We start from the raw sequence: 13,967 nt of genomic DNA on the forward strand, positions 1-13,967 counted from the left end.
CGAAGGGGCTCTGATGTACTTTTTCAGTTGCATGAGTCCACAATTAGTGGTAAATTACTGGCAGCCATTTTGGTGAAAGATCAAGCCATAGTTAAAAAGGATGAGGCCAGTGGATGGGTTCTAAACTTACATTGATTGCTCAAAAATGTAGCTCTTCCATATGACCCAACAATTCCTTTACTAGGCATATAGCACGAGAAAACTATAATTCAAAAAGATACATGCCTAAGGTGAGCTTAGGGAAGACAGAAACCTCCTGTGGAGCAGAAGCGCAAAAGCTTGCTTGATCTTGATTTTCAGTACGAATACAGACCATGAAAGTGGGGCCTCACAAAAAAAAAAGCTACATGCACCTCAATGTTCATAACAGCACTATTTACAATAGCCAGTACATGAAAGTAACCTAAATGTTTATCAACAGAGGAATGGATAAAAAATATATGGTACATATATACAATGAAATATTATTCAGCTATAAAAAAGGAATGAAATAGGGTCAGTTGTAGAAATGTGGATGGACCTAGAGAGTGTCATACAGAGTGAAGTAAATCAGAAAGAGAAAAACAGCTATCACATAATATATGTGAAACATAGAAAAATGGCATAGATAATCTTATTTGCAAAGCAGAAATAGAGACACAGACCCAGGGAACAAAGGTATGGATACCAAGAGGGAAAAGAGAGTGAAAGGAATTGGAAGACTGGAATTGAAACCTATACACTACTGCTACTATGTAGGCTCCAGTCCATGGGGTCACAAGAGTCAGACATGACTTAGCGACTAAACCACCACTATCAAATACATAACTAATGAGGACATACTGTATAGCACGGGGAACTCTGCTTAATCCTCTGTGGTGACCTGAATGAGAAGGAAATCCAAAAGAGAGAGGATATATGTATATACATATGGATGATTCATTTTGCTATACAGCTGAAACTAATACAACATGGTGAAGCAACTATACTCCAATAAAAATTAATTTTTAAAAAACTATTGCTTCCAATAAATTATTTGCTATGTTTCAGGAGTTGGTGCTGGAGATAGGTGGAGGTCACTGGAAGGGATTGAGGCTGAAATTTTTTTTAAAATTAACTTATTTTTTATTGAAGGATAGTTGCTTTACAAAATTTTATTGTTTTCTGCCAAAACTCAACATGAATAGGCCATAGGTATACATATATCCCCTCCCTTTTGAACTTCCCTCTCATCTCCCTCCCCATCCCACTCCTCTGGGTAAATATAGAGCCCCTGTTTGAGTTTCATTAGCCATAAAGCAAATTCCTGTTGGCTATTTTACAGATGGTAATGTAAGTTTCCATGTCACTCTTTCCATTCATCTCACCCTCTCTTCCGCTCTCCCCATGTCCACAAGTTTATTCTCTATGTCTGTTTCTCCACTGCTGCCCTACAAGTAAATTCTTCAGTACCATTTTTTTAGATTCTGTACATATGAGTTAGATTATGATATTTATCTTTCTCTTTCTGACTCACTTCACTCTGTATAATAGGTTCTAGGCTCATCCACCTCATTAGAACTGACTCAATGGTGTTCGTTTTTATGGCTGAGTATGAAAGAGGAGAGTGAGAAAGTTGGCCTAAAGCTCAACATTCAGAAAATTAAGATCATGGTATCTGGTCCCATCACTTCATGGGAAATAGATGGGGAAACAGTGGAAACAGTGTCAGACTTTATTTTTTGGGGGGCTCCAAAATCACTGCAGATGGTGACTGCAGCCATGAAATTAAAAGACGCTTACTCCTTGGAAGGAAAGTTATGACCAATCTAGATAGCATATTCAAAAGCAGAGACATTACTTTGCCAACAAAGATCCATTTAGTCAAGGCTATGGTTTTTCCTGTGGCCATGTATGGGTGTGAGAGTTGGACTGTGAAGAAAGCTGAGCGCTGAAGAATTGATGCTTTTGAACTGTGGTGTTGGAGAAGATTCTTGAGAGTCCCTTGGACTGCAAGGAGATCCAACCAGTCCATTCTGAAGGAGATCAGTCCTGTGTGTTCTTTGGAAGGACTGATGCTAAAGCTGAAACTCCAACACTTTGGCCACCTGATGTGAAGAGCTGACTCATTGGAAAAGACTCTGATGCTGGGAGGGATTGGGGGCAGGAGGAGGGGACGACAGAGGATGAGATGGCTGGATAGCATCACCGACTTGATGGACGTGAGTTTGAGTGAACTCTGGGAGTTGGTGATGGACAGGGAGGCCTGGCGTGCTGCAATTCATGGGGTTGCAAAGAGTCGGACACGATTGAGTGACTGAACTGAACTGAACTGAACTGAATAGTCCATTGTGTATATGTACCACAACTTCTTCATCCATTCATCTGTTGATGGACATCTAAGTTGGTTCCATGTTCTAGCTATCGTAAATAGCGCTGCAATGAACAATGGGATACATGTGTCTCTTTTACTTTGGTTTCCTCAGGGTATATGCCTAGGAGTGGGATTGCTGGGTCATATGGTGGTTTTATTCCTAGTTTTTGAAGGAATCTCCATACCATCTTCCATAGTATCAGTTGTATCAGTTTATATATCAGGCTGTATCAGTTTATATCCACCAACAGTGCAAGAGTATTCACTTTTCTCCACACCCTCTCCAGCATTTATAGTTTGTAGGCTTTTGATGATGGCCATTCTGACTGGTGTGAGGTGATATCTCATTGTAGTTTGTTTGGTTTTTTTTACTCTTCCAATCATTATTCTGTGATTTATTTGAATTTCATACAGATTATTAAAGATAGGCTTTGTTATAAGATCATGTTTTTAAAATTAATTAATTAATTTAATTGGAGACTAATTACTTTACAATATTGTGGTGGTTTTTGCCATATATTGACATGGCTGATTCATTGTAGTTTTTATTTTCATTTCTCTAATAATGAGTGATGGTGAGGATCTTTTCATATGTTTGTTAGCTATCTGTAAGCCTTCTTTGGGGAAATGTCTGTTTAGGTCTTTCCCCCACTTTCTGATTGGGTTGTTTGTTTTTCTGGCATTGAGTTGCATGAGCTGCTTATATATTTTGGAAATTAATCCTTTGTCAGTTGTTTCATTTGTTATTCTTTTCTCCCATTCTGAGGGGTGTCTTTTCACCTTGCTTCAAGTTTTCTTTGCTGTGAAAAAATTTTTAAGTTTAATCAGGTCCCACTTGTTTACTTCTGTTTTTATTTACATTACTCTAGGAGGTGGGAAACAGAGGATGTAGCTTTGATTTATGTCATCGAGTGTTCTGCCTATGTTTTCCTCTAAGAGTTTTATGGTTCCTAGTCTTATATTTCTTGCCCATCAGAACATGACCCAGTTTCCCCCTCAGTCAGTCTCTCGCATCAGGAAGCTTCCATAAGCCTCTTATCCTTCTCCACCAGAGGGCAAACAGACTGAAAACAACAATCACAGAAAACTAACCAATCTGATCATGTGGACCTCAGCTTTGTCTAACTCAATGAAACTACAAGCCATGTCGTGTAGGGCCACCCAAGATGGACAGATCATGGTGGAGAGTTCTGACAAAACTTGGTCAACTGGAGAAGGGAATGGCAAACCACTTGCCTTGAGAACCTCATGAACAGTATGAAAAGGCAAAAAGATAGGACACTCAAAGCAGAACTCCCCAGGTCGGTAGATGCCCAACACGCTACTGGAGATCATTGGAGAAATAACTCCAGAAAGAATGAAGAGATGGAGCCAAAGCAAAAACAACACTCAGTTGTGGATGTGACTGGTGATGGAAGCCAGGTCCAAAGCTGTAAAGAGCAATATTGCATAGGAACCTGGAATGTCAGGTTCATGAATCAAGGCAAATTGGAAGTGGTCAAACAGGAGATGGCAAGAGTAAACATTGACATTTTAGGAATCAGCGAGCTAAAATGGACTGGAATGGGTGAATTTAACTCAGATGACCATTACATCTACTACTGTGGGCAAGAATCCCTAAGAAGAATGGAGTAGCCCTCATAGCCAACAAAAGGGTCTGAAGTGTAGTACTTGGATGCAGTCTCAAAAATGACAGAATGATCTCTGTTAATTTCCAAGGCAAACCATTCAATATCACGGTAATCCAAGTCTATGCCCCGACCAGTAATGCTGAAGAAGCTGAAGTTGAATGGTTCTATGAAGACCTACAAGACCTTCTAGAATTAACACCCCAAAAAAGATGTCCTTTTCATTATAGGGGACAGGAATGCCAAAGTAAGAAGTCAAGAAATATCTGGAGTAACAGGCAAATTTGGCCTTGGAGTACAGAATGAGGCAGGGCAAAGGCTAATAGAGTTTTGCCAAGAGAACACACTGGTCATAGCAAACACCCTTTTCCTACAACTCAAGAGAAGATCCTACATATGGACATCACCAGATGGGCAATACTGAAATCAGATTGATTATATTCTCTGCAGCCAAAGATGGAGAAGCTCTATACAGTCAGTCAGCAAAAACAAGACCAGGAGCTGACTGTGGCTCCTTATTGGCAAATTCAGACTTAAATTGAAGAAAGTAGGGAAAACCACTAGACCATTCAGGCATGACCTAAATCAAATCCCTTATGACTATACAGTGGAAGTGGCAAATAGATTCAAGGGACTAGATATGATAGACAGAGTGCCTCATGAACTATGGACGGAGGTTCGTGGCATTGTACTGGACATTGTACTGGAGGTAGGGATGAAGACCATCCCCAAGAAAAAGAAAAGAATGGTTGTCTGAGGAGACCTTAGAAACAGCTGTGAAAAGAAGAGAAGTAGAAAGCAAAGGAGAAAAGGAAAGATATAAGCATCTGAATGCAGAGTTCCAAAGAATAGCAAGAAGAGATAAGAAAGCCTTCTTCAGCATTCAATGCAAAGAAATAGAGGAAAACAACAGAATGGGAAAGACTAGATCTCTCTTCAAGAAAATTAGAGATACCAAGGGAACATTTCATGCAAAGATGGGCTCAATAAAGGACAGAAATGTTATGGACTTAACAGAAGCAGAAGATATTAAGAAGAGGTGGCAAGAATACACAGAACTATATGAAAATAATCTTCATGACCCAGATAATCATAATGGTGTGATCATTCACCTAGAGCCAGACATCCTGGAATGCAAAGTCAAGTAGGCCTTAGGAAGCATCACTATGAACAAAGCTAGTGGAGGTGATGGAATTCCAGTTGAGCTATTTCAAATCCTGAAAGATGATGCTGCGAAAGTGTTGCACTCAATATGCCAGCAAATTTGGAAAACTCAGCAGTGGCCACAGGACTGGAAAAGGTCAGTTTTCATTCCAGTTCCAAAGAAAGGCAATGCCAAAGAATGCTTAAACAACCGCACAATGCACTCATCTCACAAGCTAGCAAAATAATGCTCAAAATTCTCCAAGCCAGGCTTCAATAGTAGGTGAACCATGAACTTCCAGATGTTCAAGCTGGGTTTAGAAAAGGCAGAGGAACCAGAGATCAAATTGCCAACATCCGCTGGATCATTGAAAAAGCAAGAGAGTTCCAGAAAAACATCTACTTCTGCTTTATTGACTATGCTAAAGCCTTTGACTATGTGGATCAAAACAAACTCTGGAAAATACTTCAAGAGATGGGAATACCAGACCACCTGACTGACCTCTTGAGAAATCTGTATGCGGGTCAAGAAGCAACAGTTAGAACTGGACATGGAACAACAGACTGGTTCCAAATTGTGAAAAGATTACGTCAAGGCTGTATATTGTCATCCCGCTTATTTAACTCTTATGCAGAGTATATCATGAGAAACGCTGGGCTGGAAGAAGCACAAGCTGGAATCAAGATTGCCAGGAGAAATATCAATAACCTCAGATATGCAGATGACACCACCCTTATGGCAGAAAGCAAAGAACTAAAGAGCCTCTTTTTTTAAAATATAAATTTATTTATTTTAATTGGAGGTTAATTACTTTACAATATTGTATTGGTTTTGCCATACATCAACATGAATCCACCATGGATATACATGTGTTCCCTATCCTGAACCCCCCTCCCTCCTCCCTCCCCATACCATCCCTCTGGGTCGTCTCAGTGCACCAGCCCCAAGCATCCAGTATCATGCATCGAACCTGGACTGGCAATTTGATGAAAGTGAAAGAGGAAAGTGAAAAAGTTAGCTTAAAACTCAAGATGATCTGAGAAAACTAAGATCATGGCATCTGGTCCCATCGCTTCATGGCATATAGATGGGGAAACAGTGGAAACACTGGCAGACTTTATTTTGGGGGCCTCCAAAATCACTGCAGATGTTGACTGCAGCCATGAAATTAAAAGATGGTTGCTCCTTGAAAGAAAAGTTATGACCAACCTAGACAGCATATTAAAAAGCAGAGACATTACTTTGCTAACAAAGGTCTGTGAGTCAAAGCTATGGTTTTTCCAGTAGTCATGTATGGATGTGAGATTTGGACTATAAAGAAAGCTGAGTGCTGAAGAATAGATGCTTTTGAACTGTGGTGTTGGAGAAGACTCTTGAGAATCCCTTGAACTGCAAGGAGTCCAATCAGTCCATCCTCGAGGAAATCAGTCTTGAATGTTCATTAGAAGAACTGATGTTGAAGCTGAAACCCCAATACTTTGGCCACCTGATGCGAAGAGCTGACTCATTTGAAAAAACCCTGATGCTGGGAATGATTGAGGGCAGGAGGAGAAGGGGATGACAGAGGACGAGATGGTTGGATGGCATCACCGACTCAATGGACATGAGTTTGCATAAGCTCCAGGTGTTGGTGATGGACAAAGAGGCCTGGTGTGCTGCAGTCCATGAGGTCACAAATAGTTGGACACGACTGAGCGATTGAACTGACCAACTGACTGAGTCTTATGTTTCGGTCTTTAATCCATTTTGAGTTTATCTTTGTGTATGGGGTTAGGAAGTGTTCTAATTTCATTCTTTTACATGTAGCTGTCCAGTTTTCCCAGTGCCATTTATTAAAGAGGTTCTCTTTGCCCCATTGTTTATCCTGCCTCCTTTGTCAAAAATAAGGCACCCAGAGGTGCATGGGTTAATTTCTGGGCTTTTTATCTTGTCCTGTTGGTCTATATTTCTGTTTTTTGTGCCAGTACCATACTGTCTTGATGACTTTAGCTTTGTAGTATAATCTGAAATCAGGCAGGTTGATCCCTCCAGCTCCATTCTTCTTCCAGCATAGTAAAGGCCATATATGATAAGCCTATAGCAAACATTATTCTCAGTGGTGAAAAGTGGAAAGCATTCCCCTAAGATCAGGAGCAAGACAAGGATGTCCACTTTCCCCCTATTATTCAACACAGTTCTGGAAGTCCTAGCTATAGCAATCAGAGAAGAAAAAGTAATAAAAGGAATCCAAATCATAAGAGTTTTTTTAAAATATAGTATTAAAATCAGAAAGACTTGAACACATTTGCGTGGTGATGAGAAGTGGCTAGTAGAAGTATAGAGATTGAAATAGTGAGAGGGAGAGATTGAAATATTGAGAGAATACAATTTAACCCAAAGAGCATGGAAAGAGAGGATGGGATCCACAGCCCAGATGGAAGGATTCCTCCTAGACAGAGAGGGAGCATTCTATTATAATAAGAAGAAAGGATGGGAGTAGATGCAGGCAAATTATAGATTTGGTAATAGGAATCGAAGGGAATTCTCATCCAGTGGCTTCTATTTTATTTCTGAAGTACAAGGTGATGTAACCTGCTGAGAGTACGGGGAGAAGTGATAAAATCGAGAAGGTTTGTAATAGCTGCTCTAGAGAACGGGAGGAAGCGCTGAGTAAGGAAACAGAAGAATTTGTTCACCTCCTTCAAGAGCCACTTGAAGTCAAAGACCATGGTCTTGCATCACTGGGGGATGGGGAATGGTGTGGGCTCATCTCTTGGGAGTGAGGGTAGAGGTAAAGGTAGAGGTAGAGGTCTCTTCAATGTCAAAATCTCTGACTAACTGGGTTAATAGATTCAAACAGCTGTTCAGTGAAAGAAACCTGCTAACATAATGACTTGGTGCCACAAGAACTCAGATCCTGATTACTGCCCTGGAGGAAGTATTTGCATTGAATTCCATCACCTGAGGCTTTATAGCCTGTTGAAGAAAAGACCTAACTAGCATTCTAGTCACAGTTCAGAAGCAGCTGCCTTTCTTATTCTCACCTTCATCTACAATTCTTCTCTAAATTGGAATGCCTCTTATTGCAGCATTATTTATGGTGACAGGGAGTTGGAAACAATCTGGCATTCATCACCCGGAGAGTGGAGCAGCAAAATGTGGTGGACACAACGTTTGGGAGTCATTTTCAGTGATTAGAAGCAAGGGATTAGATTTAAATAGAGCAGCATGTATAGAATTTGAAAATACTGATGGGTTAAAAAAAAAGCAAGAAAGAATAATATGTACTGTAATACCATTTACAGAAATGAAAAAGACATTCACTGAAAATGATAATACACATTTTATAAGAATACATACCAACAAAAATATAGTAAATTAATCAGAAGAGAATGGTGGCCAATGAGGGAGGAAGGAGTGTGTGAATGAGATGTGGGGATGTGCTGTGCTTAGTTGCTCAGTCATGTCCGACTGTTTGTGACCCCATGGACTGTAAGCCTGCCAGTCCATGGGGGGCTACATGTAGTCCTGTGTCCATGGGGATTCTCCAGGCAAGAATACTGGAATGGGTTGTCATGCTCCCCTCCAGGGGATCTTCCCAACCCAGGGATCGAACCCAGGTCTCCCACATTGCAGGCAGATTCTTTACCAGCTGAGCCACACGGGAAGATCCAAAATGTGGGGATAAGCCAGACAAATAAAGTCAGCAAGACAAGAGTGATGATAAATGTGTCATGAGATGTGTTTGATTAGCTCAATCTTCTGCACCTAAGGCACTAACGACTGAGCGACTTCCCTTTCACTTTTCACTTTCATGCATTGGAGAAGGAAATGGCAACCCACTCCAACGTTCTTGCCTGGAGAATCCCAGGGACGGGGGAGCCTGGTGGGCTGCCGTCTCTGGGGTCGCACAGAGTTGGACACGACTGAAGCGACTTAGCAGCAGCAGCAGCAGCAGCAGCAGCAGCAAGGCACTAACTAAATACAGAGACAAAGAAATACATCTAAATACTTTCTAATCTCTTGAAGACTCTGTTTCAAGCAACACCTTTATCTCCAACACAGAATAATGGACACACACAGGATCAAAGCTGGGGGAGAGTCTGCAGGTCATCTAGGATTGCCCCTCATCATCATCATCACTTATTTACGGAGGAAGAAACTGAGGCTCTGAGAAGAGAAATGAGTTGGCCAAAGCTGCACTCCCAGTTGTAAAGCTTAGACTAGACTCAGGTCTCCCAAGCCCTGTACTCCTTTCCCTGAACCCTGCATATCAGAGAATTCTCACTTGTTTTGTTCTTGTTGTCTGCATCTTAAATGAATTCATCTCCATCATATGGTTTCAGCTTTTTTTTCTGAACCACACAGCATGCGGGATCTGCCCAGGAATTGAATTCAGTTCCCTGACCAGGAATTGAACCCCTGTCCCCTGCAATGGAAGCATGGAGTCTTAACCACTGGAAAGTGGAAGTGTTAGCCACTCAGTCATGTCCAGCTCTTTGTGACCCCCATGGACTGTAGCCCACCAGGCTCCTCTGTCCATGGAATTCTTCAGGCAAGAATACTGGAGTGGGTTGCCATTTTCTTCTCCAGGGGATCTTCCTGACCCAGGGATTGAACCTGGGTCTCCTGCGTTGTGGATAGACTCTTTACCAACTGAGCCAGCAGGGAAGACCTTAACCACTGAGCCACCAGGGAAATCACTCTGCTTATTTGTATTTTTTTTTTAATTTTTTAATTAAAAAAATTTCTTTTAAAGATTTTTTGATGTGAACCATATTTAAAATCTTCATTGAATTTGTTGCAATACTGTTTCTTTATTTCATATTTTGGTTTTTTGGTCTTTAGGCATGTGAGATCTTAGCTCCCTGACTAGGGACTGAACCCACACCCCTGTATTGGAAGGCAAAGTCTTAACCATTGGATGACCACCAGGGATGTCCCCCCTCTGATTATATTTAAAATTTCAAAATAAAAGCAAGAAAAAGGTATACTGCCCTGCTTTGCTTACACAGAGGGAGAGTGGTTAAAGCCAGTGAAACTTAACCTGATTGCAAGGGTTCTCAACAATCTTTTTAAAAATCTATGGCATGCTTTTTATTTATTTATTTTTTAATTTAAATTTTATTTTTTTACTTTACAATACTGTATTGGTTTTGCCATACATTGACATGAATCCACCACAGGTGTACATGAGTTCCCAACCCTGAACCCCCCTCCCACCAGCCTCCCCATATCATCTCGGCATGCTTTTTAAAAAACACTTTTATTGAGATATGACACACTTTTGAATACTAGAATTTTTGGCAGCAAGCTTGAAGGGCTTTTGAAAGTTTACTAAACAAGTCAATAATAATAAAGTGATCCTGGGTCTTCCCTGGTGGTCCAGTGGCTAAGACTCTGTGCTCCTAATGCAGGGGGCTCAGGTTCAATCCCTGGTCAGGGAACTAGACCCCACATGCCACAACTATGAATTCACATGCCCCAACTAAAGATCCCACCTACAATGAAGATGGAAGATTCTGCATGTTGCAAACATGACCTGGCACAGCCAAATAAATATTTAAAATAATAATAAGATGGTCTCTACTGCACTAAAACAATGCCTTACAGGGCCTAGAATAGCGTGGCTACATTTATTCTCATGTTTATCAACACACACCAATCCTGTGTCACGGTTTTAGTAGAAAAATTCACTATTCTGACCACCCTCACCTCTATGCCCATGAGGCACATGAATTTGCTGTCTTTCTGGACATTGGTGATGTTGTTCTGTGACATTCATTTGATGCTGTTTGATGTTGCCCTTTGCCTCTTCCTCCCTTGCAGGTTGAACTCCAATCTATTCTATATTCCATGGTCTACTCAGCACAATATTCTTTATGATAGCCATCATCATATCATTTTGCATGTTTGGACATAGTAAAAGTACTTCTCTTTCTTGACTCACCCGAGGGGTACAGGGCACACCTGCTGAGACCCACTGCCACAGGCTATAATGGAAAGCAGTAGAATAGAGTCATTATAGTATCAGAGAGGCTGAGGTTTAAATGCTAGACCTGTCACTATGTCACCAACCCTTGGCAAGATACTTAAGCTGTTTGATGCAACCCAACAAAAAACCATGGGGCCTGCTATAGGCAAGGTTCTGTACTCAGTGCTTGAGTGTACAGTAGCAAATAAAACAGATGAAAATCCATGCTTTCCTGAACTGACATTCTAATAGTGGGGGATAGACAACAAACAATTAACATAATAAACAACTAAGTTATGTGATGTGTTAGAAGGTAGATAGTGTCATGGACTAAATAAAAAGCTGGGAAGGGTACTTGGGCATTGGGTTGCTGGGGGGAGGGTGCAGGTTGTAGTATTAAATAGAGTGGTCAGGGTGAGTCTTATTGAGAAGGTGACATTTGGACAAAGAGGTAAGGAAATTAACCATAGGGCTTCCTGTTGTAGACAGAGGTATTCCTGGCAAGATCAAGGAAAAGAGAGATGACAGTGGAGGGGGTGAGGAATGGTTGAATTCTCAGTATATTCTGAAGGTGGATCCATCATGATTTCATGACAGATAGGGTATGGTGATTGAGAAAAATAAGATGTCAAAATGACTCCAAGGTTTTTGGCCTGAACAACCAGAAGGATGGAAATCTTGTCTCCATCTGCTGAAAGGTATAGTTATGGCCTCCATCTGTGAAAGGTAGAGTTTGGAGCAGGTTTCATTCTTTCTTACTTGTTTATTGTGGGGAAAGATCAGAAACAGTGTTTTGGACACATGGAGATGTCTATTAGAAATCCTGGTGGAGGTGATATTGAGTAGGAACACAAATCTGAAGCTTGAGGGAGAAGTCTGGGAGTCATGGCCATGAGACTCGATGAGACTACCCGAAAAGGGAGTGGAGATAGGGAAGAGCTTTAAGGACTGAGTCCAGAGGCCCCACTGCATCAGAGATAGGACATAGCCAGCAGAAGCTAAGGATTAGTGAAACTGGAGGAAAAGCAAGACAGTGAGGTGCCCTGAAAGCTAAGGAGGGAAGCGTATCCACCGTCTTCAGTGCTGCTGACGGGTCAAGGACGATTGTGACTGAGAATTGACCTGTGGATTGGGAATGGGAAGCTTATTGGTGACTTCACTGGAGCAGGTGTTATAAATGATGGAGACAAGAGCCTGGCTGGAGTAGCTCTCAGGAGACAGGGAGCAGAGGCAACTCAATGGTGTTTGCTGTGACTGGGAAGAAAGAAATGGGTAGTAGATGGCAGATGATCCCTTAGCCCCTCCTCTGTAAAAAGGGATTGATAATATTGTCTATCTCCTAGCAGGGCTTCCCAGTGGCTCAGTGGTAAAGAATCTGCCTGCAATGCAGGAGCCACAGGAGACGCTGGTTTAATCCCTGGGTCTATAAGTTCCCCTGGAGGAGGACACAGCTATGCACTCCAGTATTCTTGCCTGGAGAATCCCGTGGACAGAGGAGCCTGGAGAGCTGCAGTCCATGGGGGTCACAAAGAGTCGGACATGACTGAAGTGATTTAGCACACACACATTTCTTAACATTAAGGACAAAATTAAAGAAGATTCAATACAAATTTTTGAGTACTGCGATAGTACATGTAACATGTCTATCACAGAATCAGCACTCAATAAAAGGTAGTTATTATATTGTTTATCCATCAAACCTTATAACATTAAAATAGAGTTAAAAGCATATTCCAATACCTTTTAAAATAATACAGACTTTAGTGTCCTAAACCAACAAATGAGTCTTTGTGTGGGGAAACAAACAAACAAAAATCTTAGAATAAGTTTTGTTGTAATGCACATCAAACCACATCTCACAAGATGACCTCCAAAGAACACATTGGCTGAGTTTTCATCACATTTGTGTTCCCTAGGATGTGGTAATTATATGTAACTATCAGAGGCCTGGGAAGAAAGCTTCTTTCAAAAACACAATCTTCTCTCAAAATGGAACAAGCATCTCCATTAGCAAGCATATTTCTTGAGTGTGACAAGGCCATAAAGTTGGCCTCCATTTTCCCTGTATATACATTATATTTTTCCTCTCTCAGCCCCTAATTGCCAAGTTAAATGTCACAGAAGTAAACCGACATCTGAGAATTTTCTCCTGTCCAAGCTAATACTCCTTCTAAAACCTTTTTAAGATAGTGAACAAACAATATTACATAAGCTACAAGTTGTGAAGCCTGAGCAGACCCGAAGAAAATTTAGCTGTGAAATAAAATAAAACTTAAAATGAAGTTGAAGGACTTCCTTGGTGGTCCAGTGGTTAAGACTCTGCACTTCCACTGCAGGGGGCACGAATTTGATCCCTGGTCGAGGAATTAAGATCCCACATGCGTGCGCATGGCGCGACCAAAAAAAAAGTTAAGCTGACAAGTATGTATTAGTATACACAATAGTTAGCATGCCACATGCTAATTAGGCCTAAGTGGTGAGCTATTAGCATGAGTGATTCAAATTAGTTATTCTTCTACACAGCCAAGCCTGATTACATCTTTCCTCTTTGCTAATTTTCCAGGCACTAATATTTCTATTAATGGTGAAGATGTTCTCCAAAACATTACATTCTATTCTATTGTGCTTGTTTACTTGTTAATTCCTTTCTGTTTCCATGAAAAGGTGTTCCTTTCTAAGAAACACATTTCCATCACCTCCTGAGAGATCTATCTCCAGCACCAAGGACCTGCTAATTAACTGATCTAATTACTTCCTCTCAGCCTGTAGCCTGTTCAACCTTTTGTAGTGTTCCAAAGTATTGACGACCCCTCCATGCTGAAATTTTGTCTTGCCTCAGCTTCCTTGGTACCATTCTGTCCTGGCTCTTTTCCCACAGGCATTCTCTGCTCAGTCTTCTCTTCTTGTGTT

General features: G+C 41.1%; 1 non-coding gene across 1 annotated transcript; it reads left to right on the forward strand.

Moving 5' to 3' along the window:
- The first annotated feature begins 10,457 nt into the window (after nucleotides 1-10,457).
- Nucleotides 10,458-10,530, forward strand: TRNAR-CCU (transfer RNA arginine (anticodon CCU)). Its single transcript has one exon. It is a non-coding gene; the product is annotated as a tRNA-Arg (tRNA).
- The last annotated feature ends 3,437 nt before the right edge of the window (nucleotides 10,531-13,967 follow it).

Source organism: Budorcas taxicolor, chromosome X (genome assembly GCF_023091745.1).
Source record: "Budorcas taxicolor isolate Tak-1 chromosome X, Takin1.1, whole genome shotgun sequence".
NCBI classification, from domain to species: domain Eukaryota; kingdom Metazoa; phylum Chordata; class Mammalia; order Artiodactyla; family Bovidae; genus Budorcas; species Budorcas taxicolor.